General features: G+C 37.0%; 1 non-coding gene across 1 annotated transcript; it reads right to left on the minus strand.

Annotated features, from left to right (window-relative positions):
- Positions 1-3,901: 3,901 nt before the first annotated feature.
- LOC127449278 (U2 spliceosomal RNA) lies at positions 3,902-4,090 on the minus strand. The gene has a single exon (XR_007898704.1). It is a non-coding gene; the product is annotated as a U2 spliceosomal RNA (small nuclear RNA).
- Between the last annotated feature and the right edge of the window lie 8,856 nt (positions 4,091-12,946).

Below are 12,946 nucleotides of genomic sequence, written 5' to 3' on the forward strand. Positions count from 1 at the left end.
AAAGTGTGATTGGACGCCAGTTTTTAAGGTCCGTCTTGTCTCCTTTTTTATATAGTAGTGAAACTATCCCTAATCTAAAGCTGTCAGGAAGTCTGTCTAAGGTCTCCAATTCACTAAAAACAGTCAGTAGGTCGTGTGCTAAAATATCCCAAAAAGTCTGATAAAACTCTAAGGGGAGTCCGTCCATTCCTGGGGACTTTTCCCGTTTAAAACCTTTAAGAGCATTTTGTAATTCTAAAATGGTCAAATCTTGGGATAAAAGCTCACTTTGACTGCTTATCTTTTTCTCTAAAAAACCTAAAACTTCCCTCAAGGTGTCACTTTCTACCTCTTTTTTACAATATAAAGCCTCATAAAATTCTGTAACCCCACTTAAAATTTCTTTTGTTGTGTGCACTTCCCTCCCTCCTGTTTTCAGTGATGTAATTGCCCCTCCCCGTGTGATTATTTTTTTTAAACAATATCTGGTGCACTTTTCTCCTTCCTCAAGGTCTCTTTCTCGGCTTCTTAAAATGACACCTTTGCTTTGTGTTTCACTTAAAACGGACATTTCCTTTTTTACTTTTTTAATATCCTCGCTAAAATCCAATCCATTATTTAAAAGGTTAAAATATCTCTGTAGTCTTTTTTGCAGCCCCATCCTGTGTCTTTTTTCCCTATTTTTCTTATTTTTCCCTACCTTCCTAAAAAACTGTCTTGTCCTGTCCTTTACCATCTCCCACCACTGTGGTCGTGAATCGTAAAAGTCTTGGAGGGTCTGCCATTGGCTGAACCGCTCCCTATATTCTCCAACTACTTCCTCATCTTCCAACAAGGAGCAGTTCAGCCTCCACAGCCCTCCCCCTACAGTCACACCAGTGGGCAGTGAAAGGGTGCAAGACAGCATCAAGTGGTCAGAAAAAAAGAGGGGGGTCAATGTTGCATCGGTTGGCGGGAAGTCTCTTGTAAAAATGTAGTCAATTCGAGAGGCTTTGGAGCTATCACCACTGGACCAGGTGAAGCCCTCCTCTCTTTGATGCAAGTTTCTAAAACAGTCGGTTAATTTAAAATCTTTAACCAACCCCCGTAATAAAAAGGATGTTTTATCTACTTTAAAATCATCAACTACCCTCTTCCTATCTCTTTTTGTTAACACACAATTAAAATCCCCCGCCACAACTAGGGGGGCTCTACCCAACATGTGGGGCTGCAAGTCCTCTAAAAGCTCGTACCTTTGATTTTTGTCCGTAAAACCATATACATTAAGAATGTTAAAATCCTTATCTAAGAAAGTCAGATTTGCTAAAATTGCCCGCCCATCCCTTACCACAGTGCTGCCCTTCACCAAGATATTTGGGTTGTTAATTAAAATGGCAACACCGTCATTCTTGTTAAAATTGGACCCACTCCATAGCGAGGGGCCCGAGGTCCAAAGCGCCTCCCTCTTCCTGTAATTCTTTAAAAAAGGAAGAGCACATTCCTGCAATAAAAACACATCTGACTTGCAAGATTTTAAAAAGGATAAAACACTCTTTGCTCGCAGAGTGGACCTCACACTTCTCACATTAACTGTAGAGATAGTGAGGGCCATGAGCAGTGTGGTTAAAAGGTATGAGCCATTAAGAAACAAAATACATTAAAACCACAGTGACATACATTAAAATCATATTAAAAACTTGTGACACTTACGTCCTCCTTTAACCTGGCAAGCCCAGGGTCAGGAGGGTAGGTGCTCGATGCCTCAAGGGCTGCAGAGAAATTCTCTTGCAGCTCTTTTGGCGACGATGATTTTAGCTTTACGTGCAGAAAAGAAACCTCATTTGGGGATTCAAGCGGCCACACATGGTCCAGATATTCCGATACGGAACTATCTAGCCACTGTGTGGCCTTCAGCTTTTTCTCCTCTGTTTCAAACAAAGGAGATCCTGCAGGCCTTTTCTGCACTTGAGCATTTGGGAGTGAACACCCAGTTTCACTCCCACTCGAGACCGTTTGGAGGGAGGAAGCCGTTTCCTCCTCCCCATCCTCCATTTCCAACTCCCTGTTCCCTGGGGAGGGAATAGCTTCCTCCACCTGTTCCAATAAAAGGTTAGACTCCGCCCTCACGACCACCCCACTTCCTTCCTCCTGTCCAATCCCTGAGGCTGGCTGGGAATTTGAAATTCCCGCCAAAACCTCAGGTCCCGCCTCCTCCTCTCTTTGTTGTAAGGTTGGGTGTGCTTGTGGGGCGGCCATTTTGTTAACCTTTAATTTATTGGCAAAACTTTTAGGGCAATCTCTGAAGAGGTGGTTTGAATCTCCACAGAGATTACACCGTCTGCCATTGGTACATTCTTCAAAACTGTGACCAATTTCTCTACACTTCCCACATACTATCTCTTGGCACGCTTCAGCAAGATGCCCAAATTTCCCACACTTCCTACACAACTTGGGCATCCCCTGATAGTGAATGTAGCCTCTGTTCTCTCCCAACACAATCATGGAAGGCAGGTGTTTCAGACCCTGGTAGCCCCCGGCGTCTTCCCATTGTTTAATGGGAATTCGCCAGGAGCATGTCCAGATGCCATCCTCATCTAACACTTTGACTGGTGGACCTCGAACAGTGCAAAATCTACCCAGCCAAATACAAATATCCTCTCCAGTTACTGTTTCATTGAACATCCTGACGATCACAGTTTTAAGTGTGTTGTCAGAAAGTTTCTCCACCGCAAACATGGAAAACTGGGCCTTAACTGAATCCAACTTTTGCCAAAAAACACTCAACAGGGAAGCACTTTTAAAGCTTAAATCAAAACCTTTGTTCAGGGGCAGAGTCATTAAACAATTTAAATCTTCAGGTTTAAAATGGAGCGTGTTTTGGATCAGCTTCCTGGAAAAGTCAAGACGCGACATTCCCAGGAGCTTCCCCTCAAACTCCTTGAATAAAAACCGCACGCTGTGGTGCCTCCTCGTGCCAGCACGGGCAGCTGACATTATGGAGACACCACCAGCCTAAAACCCACAATAAAATCTACGATTTCTTACAATAAAATATATTAAAACAACAAATAAATTATATTAAAACAATCAATAAATAACATAAAATCAGCACTTACCTTTTTTGTTTTGTTTTTTCCAAACGAAATTGTTCCGTCCGAAATGTATTCCCAGTTAGAAATGCCTAAAGCCACAAACAAGGCTGAAGGCTCCGCCCAACTGAGAATCGATCACTGTCTCTTAGCTAAAAGGCCGAGAAGCGAAATTCTCTTGTCGCTGTAGCTGCAGATCACTGAGCACATGAGTTAAGGGAGAGTAGCATGAATCTCCACATGCGATCACTTCACTTCTGGGCATGTGGACTTTAATGTGCAACAGAAACAATGATTGAAGTGTTTTTGTTACTGGATTTTAAAGTTTCACATAAATAAAGTTCAAATTTTGGGCGGATGCTTTCTTATTTTATTTTATTTTTTTACATTTCTTTGCAAATATATTTATTTTTAAATCACATTAGGTCCTCCAAAAGAGACTAGTTTTGAAATTGAAATGCCCAACGGATGTAGAAAGGAAGTCCCACCTTACAGGTAAAAGAGCCAATCACCTGTTAGATACAGACATCGCCTGTCAATCAACTCGAGAACGCGCATGCGCATCAGCAATACAAACCGGGAAAATTGCGTTTATTTAGCATTATCCGAACTAAAGCAGCACACTTTATGAATCCAGTGTCTTCAAGTTCTACTGCTGAACATATTTTAACACTGAACTGTTTTCTGATCATAATCTCGCGTCCGTTGTAGATGGGATGTTGGATTAAAACACAAATGACACTTCTATACGCCTTCAATACAATTAAACAAAATGAAAAACAGACTAACATGAACATTCAGTTTATCATTAAAGCATGTTGTTTTGTTTCAATGTTCTTATGTTGACAATTATATGGGGGTGCACCGTTCCCGGAGATACTGCAATACCGGGTCGATGCGTGGAGTGGACGGAGCAAGCCCCTATTCCATCTCCCTAATCCAAAAATCAATTTAATATATGGTCCCCGGATAGGGGACGTACCAGATATTAAACTGATAAGAACAGATTTTCTTCTTTCATTTTATTTTATATATAAAATTGTGCAAGACTTGTGCGTTATCTCAGTCCAAATCATACAACAGTTTTGTGTGAGGAACAGACCAAAATTTAAATGGTTATTTACTGATAATCAAGCTCTCAACATCTCTTTCACACTTTCGTACATTTAAAACTCCTCTGGCTTTAACAAGGTTGCTGCAGAGTTTTAAAAATCAAATGTAAGACTTTTTATGACCTTACATTTTGGAAAACTGAATTTGAGACATTTTAAGACGTAAGCAAACAAGTCAGTTTTCGCATGTATCATGTGTGAAATGTCAAAGGGCAGAATTGAAGATTTTTGGGTGAACTATCGCTTTCATAATCGTACCTTTTGTTTAAAAGCACAATCAGCTTTAAACTTTATTTATAGAGCTGTTCAGTTTCTAGTCCAGACACCCAGCAGAGACGTTATAAATAGTATTTAATTCAGGTTAGACAACATCTCTGGACTGCTCAGAAAATAAACTGTAGAAACTCATAATGTAATAAAGCATAATATAATAATTTTCTCAAAATGTAATTATGACATCATGTAAGAGCGCATAATGTAATAACATTTTATTTTATACTTTTATCATATTACAATATATATATATATATATATATATATATATATATATATATATATATATACACACACACACACACACACACACACACACACATATACATTGGTGGCCAAAAGTTTGGAAAAATGTACAGATTTTGCTCTTATGGAAAGAAACTGGTACTTTTATTCACCAAAGTGGCATTCAACTGATCACAATGTATAGTCAGGACATTAATAATGTGAAAAATTACTATTACAATTTGAAAAAAAAATTCAGAACTTCTTAAACTACTTCAAAGAGTTCTCTTAATAAAATCCTCCATGTGCAGCAATGACAGCTTTGCAGATCCTTGATATTCTAGCTGTCAGTTTGTCCAGATACTCAGGTGATATTTCACCCCACGCTTCCTGTAGCACTTGCCATAGATGTGGTTGTCTTGTCGGGCACTTCTCACACACCTTACAGTCTAGCTGATCCCACAAAAGCTCAATGGAGTTAAGATCCATAACACTCTTTTCCAATTCTCTGTTGTCCAATGTCTGTGTTTCTTTGCCCACTCTAACCTTTTCTTTTTGTTTTTCTATTTCAAAAGTGGCTTTTTCTTTGCAATTCTTCCCATAAGGTCTGCACCTCTGAGTTTCCTCTTTATTGTTGTACATGAATCTGGTGTTGAACGGGTAGAATTCAATGAAGCTGTCAGCTGAGGACATGTGAGGCATCTATTTCTCAAACTAGAGACTCTGATTTACTATCCTCTTGTTTAGTTGTACATCTGGCCTTCCACATCTCTTTCTGTCCTTGTTAGAGCCAGTTGTCCTTTGTCTTTGAAGACTGTAGTGTACACCTTTGTATGAAATCTTCAGTTTTTTGGCAATTTCAAGCATTGTACAGCCTTCATTCCTCAAAACAATGATTGACTGACGAGTTTCTAGAGAAAGCTGTTTCTTTTTTGCCATTTTTGACCTAATATTGACCTTAAGACATGCCAGTCTATTGCATACTGTAGCAACTTAAAAACAAACACAAAGGGGGCCTGGGTAGCTCAGTGAGTATTGACACTGACTACCACCCCTGGAGTCGTGATTTCGAATCAAGGGTATACATTCTCTTAAATCAAGTCTAAATATCTTATATGTTGCTTCTCAAGTAAATGTATCTTGTTTTAAGGATTTTTAGACAATTTTAAATGAAAAACAAGACAAAAACACTCAACAACAGTAGGATTTTTTTACAGTGAATTGTTTTACTTAATTAAACTTAATAAAAAGTATTTTTCCCTTTAATTTAGTGAATGTCATTTAGAGGTGTTTTTAAAAGATGATTTTGTCCTCTTTATTGTTAGTAAGCACATTTAATGTAGCCTTTTAAGTCGGGGCTCAAGCTGACAGAAGAAATGAGAGACTTGGATATATAGAAAAAAAAAATCTATTCTAGAATATACTGATGAAAAGAATGTATAGTCCCTACCAGATGGGTTCAAAAGTCTCCAGATATCTGTAAGACCAAGATTTTTACACATCCTGTGAAGCGTCAATGTTGCTCAAGGGGGCTTACACACTTTTGCTTCGCTATGATCAAGGACTGAGTCCATCAAAAGATTAAAGTTTCTCCCAATATTATATCATGAGGGGTGCCAGCGGTTTGCAACATCCCTTCAAGATCTATAAAAAAGCCCTGATCATCAGCATTAGGTGCATAAATATTAGCCAAACTCAACCTTTGCCCCTGAATGTCTGCTAAAACTATAATGACTCTTCCTATTTTATCTTTAATCTGTTTGAGAAATTTGAACTGTACATGTTTATTTATCAGTATAATGACTCTCCTACTCTTACTTGAGCCAGCAATATTTGAGCCCAAGTTTTTCAGCTTCCTGCGGGGAAAGATGCGTTTCTTGAAGAAAGACTATATCATATTTCTTACGCTTAAGAAAAGAAATAACCTTCCTTCTTTTTATGGGTTGCCCCAACCCATTGACATTCCATGTGGAGAGAGATAATCCACTCATATTAACAATTGACATAATTATATAATAAAAAAATAAATTGTGTGTCAAAAGCAAGATTATACAGACCACATTCCCCATTAATGCAACAATCAAACCCTGAACTTCCCCCCGAACAAAACAAACAGAAAAAAGAAAAACGTGCGCATTAACCCCGCGCACGACAGCGCCAACCGGCATCAATCCCTCTAAATTCAAAAGGTCCATGTACGCGTACGAGAACCCCCACGACAACTTTGCTATCGGATTGCTCAAGTCTGGTGCCTCTGCACAGGGTCCATGAGGCAAAATTACATAACAGAAAATACTTTGTAAAACAGACCCCAGCCAACAGGCAGAATAAACACAAAGAACAAGATTCATTCACAGAACTGTCTTGAAGGTGTGTTCCTCCACAAAAAAAAAAAAAAAAAAACTCCAGCTGATATAAAGCCGTTCAGTTTCCTTGGACAGACAGACAATTGTTCAGTGAGCCGGCTGTTGAGAGTGCAGCAGATGACGTAATCATTCTAATGTCCCTTAAAAATACTCCACAAAAACAAACTCCAGCCCACAGGAGGCGTAAGCACAAAGAACGATCAGATACATCCACAGCTGACTGGGGGATGACCCGAAGGAGTATTATTCACAAAACAAACTCCAGCTGCTAGGCAGAGCCAGCACATAAAGAAACGAAACAGGCATCCCAGTTCCTCGGATGATCAAGAGTCAAATTCACTCGGAGGCCGCATAAAAAAAAAAATTAAAAAAACATCATCAATTATTCAGTCCGTCAACTTTATAAAAGACGTCCTTTATGTGAGCATGTAGATATTTTGCAGTCATTCATAGTGTCCATTCTCAATCTGGCCGGGAACTTCAGTGTAAAAGCGATCTTCCATCAATGCAAAAGTTTCTTGGAGTGTCATGCCACAAAACAAACTCCAGCCGCTAGGCGAAGCCAATGCAGAAAGAAACAAAAAATGGCGCCCAGTTTCCTCATACAGTCGAGACACTAAACAGCGAGTCAGTCCACTCACATAAGAAACGCCCAATGGTTTACTCACCCATAGTTTGTATGAAGGCCAGTGCCTTTTTGGGGCATAAAAATACTTTGCTGCCGTCCTTGGTGTCTATTCTCATTTTGGCCGGAAACATCAGTGCAAAAGCGATCTTCCGTTGATGTAAGAGTTTCTTAAATTCCTTGAAACGATCGCAATTCTCTCTTGTCGAATTCGCAAAATCCGGGAACAAGACAATATTGTGATTCTTCCAAGAAAGCTTTCCTTTGCTCCTCGCCTGGCACAACGCGAGATCTTTATCGGATGATCTCAGAAATTTGGCCAGAATTGATCGGGGCCTGTCTCCCTCAGCAGATCTCCGAGCCGGGACTCTGTGAGCTTGTTCGATTTCCAGCTTATGGCCTGTTATGTCGAGCAGACTCGGGAAGAGCTCATCTAGGAATTTCACCATATCTCTGACCTCTTCATGTTCAGGAATTCCAACAATTCGAATATTGTTCCTTCGATTCCTATTTTCGAGATCTTCCAGTTTTTAAAAAAATAAATTCCAAGTCTGTTTTGGAGTCAGAGCCAGTGTTGCCAACTTCGGCCACCCAGAGGAGGAGGAGAAGAAGAAGAAAGGCTTCTGTTCCCAAGTCTCTTCCCATGTTCGCAACCACGGAGGTCGTTTCCAAGTCATCCAGGACTCTTTGTTTCAAGTCTTCCAAAGCTCTGCCTTCCATGGCTCCGTCCCCAGTGTCTTCCACGGCACTCTGTAATAAACATTACAGACATTAATTAATAAACATTAGGTAACATTATTTCCACTCATAATGTAATAAAGCATAATATAATAATTTTCTCAAAATGTAATTATGACATCATGTAAGAGCGCATAATGTAATGTTTTTTGTTTTTTGTTTTGTTTTTTGCAAAATGCAATAGGTTATTACAATATGAGAAATGTTTTACATTATAAACTCACCAAAAACACATTTAATAATTTTGTCATATTGTGTGTGTATATAAATAATCCTGCTGTTTTTATTAAAAAAAAAAATAAAATAAAAAATAAAAAACTGGCAGCTGTGGTTGCCAGAATAATTATGTAAAAATACAGTAAAAATGTAAACAACTTTACAGAACAACCTGTAAATTTTACAGTTTAAAACTGTTGTAATTTACATGAGCACAATAGCACTGTAATTTTTTTATTTTTTAATTTACAGTAAAAAAAAAAAAAAAAAGGCATAAACTTGATTAGCCTTCTGAAACTATAAAAATCTGCTTTTTACTTTATAATTTGCGGTAAAAAAAAAAATACGGTAACCACCTGTCAGGCTTTAAGGTACGTAATTTTGATGTCTGTATATCTTACGGTGCATTACCGCTGCTTATATCACGTATTATATGATTTACTTGTTATATTAATTTTCATAAACCATAAAAATCTGCTTTCCACTTTAAAATGTATTGTTAATCACCATAGCACAGAGAAACACATAATGACTTAAATTTTCCCAAAAATTGTTCTTCCATGAGCAATGACCAATAAACATTTATAGACAGTGCTCAATGTCAATCACACAAACAATAAACACCATCAGGGTAACACATGTGAGATTAAAATAATGTAATAAACATTAACTAAACTACATCAAATATAAAACAGGACACCCCAATGTATGTAACTGATATTACAAATAAGGAGAAACAAAACTATTCCCATAAAATATAATGAAATATGATGGGTCACGCTGGGAATTGTGGGAACGCCCGATTACTGTTTTTTTACTGTAATTTTAACAATAATTTACTGTAATAAGTACATGTACTCTCTTGATAAACATAATGTTAATTTTTTTTTTTACCATTAATTATACAGGAAAATATACTTTTTAAATCTAAAAAATTTAATTTTTACAACATTTTATTGTACAAACTACTGTATTGTCTTTTAAAATATATTAAAAAATTTTACTGTATATTTTACAATTAATACTCGTTAATCAATTAACGTTTTATTTCTGTAGCATTTTTACAGTCTTTTAAAATTACAGACATTTTTTACAGTGTAATATATATATATTAAAACAAAGTATCCTTTTTAAGGTGTAAACAAAACATTAGTATTTATTTACAATAGTACATTTTTTATCTAATTCTAGTCTTAAACTACCAACGAAATACATTGGATTGAAATATTCATGCATTTATTATTATTACTACCGTATATTACTACTAACTAGGGCTGGGCAATATATCAAATATTAACGATATAATAGAGATAATTTTGCTGACAATGTAAAATTGACCAATATCGTGAATATCGTGATTATTTTTATGTGCTTTCATTTGGCCATTAAGTTTCATAAAGAGCGGATCAGTAGACTAATTTCACGATACTTCAGGGCTGCATAATTAATCAAAATAACATCAACATGGCGAGTTGGTCATATTTGATTATTAATCCACATCAGTTCACATGCATTGTGAAATCGAAGTAATGCAGATTCAAGCTTTTGCGCAATTCCAAACATTAGTAACAGTTACAAGTTTCGGTGTCAAAATAAAAGCCCCAGGCGAAGGTGAAGTAAACACCTAACGCGCTCAACGAGCCACGTGATAAGATGTGCGGGTTGACGTCTCAGACGTGGAGGCAACTGAGATTCGTCCTCCACCACCCGGATTGAGGAGAGCCACTACGCCACCATGAGGACTTAGAGCAAATTGGGAATTGGACATTCCAAATTGGGAGAAAAAAGGACCCCCCCACCCCCCACCCCCCACTACTATACCATCCTACTACTATATGTTGTTGTATATGCAATATAAATATAAAGTGCATATCAATGTCTTTAAAACATTGAATCTACTTGGCTGCAGTGGCTGTTTAGATGAAATGATGGTTCCTCTGATAAAAACAAACAAACAAACACTTTTGAGCCATTTTAGAGCAAATACAAACAAAATTTAAATTGCAACTATTATTAGAGAGCTTTTTCTTGGTATTAGACCTCCTTGGTTCTGGCTTTTGTGCATGGACGTGTTTTTAAAATCAAAAGTAAATTGTTATTATTAGTTGACTGCCACGTAATGTATGATATTTTGATATAATGCATACATAATAATGGTTCATGCCATACTTAATGGCATGAATCGCACTGAAGGCCTAGACTTAAAATGCACGGGGCGCGGCTGTGAATAAGACAGCTTTTTGTGCTGATATTTAATGTGCAAAAGTGCCACAACTTTTTAGTGAATTCGCCCCTCAGATCAGAGTATTTCCAAACATTGCAAATAATTTTTAAATGAAAATATATGGCAGTATCATTCGGTGTTTCAAAAACTGCATAATAGTAGCGATGTGACGTTTGATATAGAAGCTTTTGAAGCTTGTGTAAAAACAAACAACACACATTTCACATTAAAGGTGTTGTAAGCGATTTTAGCCATTCTAGAATTTCGACAAGCAGAGCCATTGGATTAGCCATGCCCCCTTTCCAAAGATCCCAAAGGAGCTTTATTGAGACCGACGAGCAAAAACGGCTGAAAACAACAGCAGCAAAATAGCACCCTCAACTGAAAACTGTTATGAACATAATGGCATAAAAATGGCATTAAGCGTCAATAATTCGCTTCAGCTACAATACTATGAGAAGATGCAAAATTATTGACAGGCATATAGCGTCAGAGACTGTGGCACGCAGACACATTTTGTTTGCTGTTTACAGAGACTAGAGTCATTAAAGAGACCGGTAAGATATCTCACGACACTTATTTCATTAATATCTTTCAGGGAGTAGGAACATTTTTTGCTTATCTTTCCATGAAAAAAATTGCTTACAGCAGCTTTAAAGCACAAATCAGAGCTCGATTCGTTTTACGATAAACGGGATCCATGACGTCCAAAGCTTCATTCAACCGAATGTTTCGGTATCTGGTTCAAGTGCAAATATTAGCACAGGTTTGATCCCAATACAGTGAAATAAACACCTTCACTTGCCCATTAATAAAAAGTTACTGGCCAACCACAAGCACATTTATTTCCAAATCTACACGTTTGAATAATCAGCTAGTCTATTAACTTAGTTTCATTTTATAATAATGCATGACAAAATATTTTCAGAATTAAAATATGAATCCCTTGAGTCTCAGCTATTTACTTAATTCATTTAAAGAAACTGAGTGAAAGTTACAAAAATGACAATATAGCATTGATAACTTTTATTGCTTTAAAATCAAAGGCCCTGTTTACCCAGTTGTTGATCAAAAAATAAACTTTTAATTCTAATCATGCATAGCAGGGATGAGATAAAGCCATTCGAGTCCTTTCTCGTTAGTATAAGAGGTCAACCGATAGTGAATGTTGCCAAAACCGATAACTAAGTTGGTGAAAAAGGATGATAATGATTAATCAGCTGAATGTTTTAAAAGTTTTATTTAAAATCGATTTATTGAATGTTAAAAAATGTTCTTAGTCTTTCCTTACTGTGATGGGCACAGACAAAGAGTCCAAAATGAATAAAATCCCAGATGCTGTTTTTGTTGAACCAAAATCCTAATAACTAAAAAAAATTAAGATCTGGTCCATAACACGGGACTTTAAAATATAAACAAGCCCGAAACACACTGGGGACTCTTATTTTGAAATAATAAAAAAAATTGTGAAAAAAAACTATCGGCAACTATCGACAGATTTTTGCCGATAACCAATAGATCAAAAATTTTCGTTTTAGTTTTAGTTAGAAGGTCCCCTGTATAATTAACAGCATTAGCTGAGAGAGAATTTCTTTAGCAAAAGGGACAGTTGAACTGAAATATACCCATATGAATCGATATCGAATCTGGAAATCTGTATCAGTACCCAGCCCTAACAGAAACATAGGATAATATTTTATTTGTTTTCCATCATTTTGGTCACATTTTAGTTTTTTAAAATATCTGAACATTCAATAAATAAAACATCCTACACTATCTACCTACACTGCTGTGAAAAAGTATTTGCCCCATCCTGATTTCTTTAGTTTTTGTGTACATCTCACACTAAATTGTTTCCAAACTTAAAATAAACTCTATCATTTTTAAATGATAATGTTATTTATTGAAGCAAAAAAGTTATTCTTGGCCTTTGTGAAAAAGTATTAGTTTCAAAATCCCCAAATCTATGAAACTGCATTCATAATGGGGTTCAGCTGGACTAGACACACCCAGGCCTGATTACTGCCAGATCTGTTCAATCAAATCAACACCTAAATAGAACTTTAGTGCACCTCTGAATGGTTCAAAAGAAGCAAAATTTAAGTTTTGGAGTGGCCTAG

This window comes from Myxocyprinus asiaticus, chromosome 1 (assembly GCF_019703515.2).
Source record: "Myxocyprinus asiaticus isolate MX2 ecotype Aquarium Trade chromosome 1, UBuf_Myxa_2, whole genome shotgun sequence".
Classification (NCBI taxonomy): domain Eukaryota; kingdom Metazoa; phylum Chordata; class Actinopteri; order Cypriniformes; family Catostomidae; genus Myxocyprinus; species Myxocyprinus asiaticus.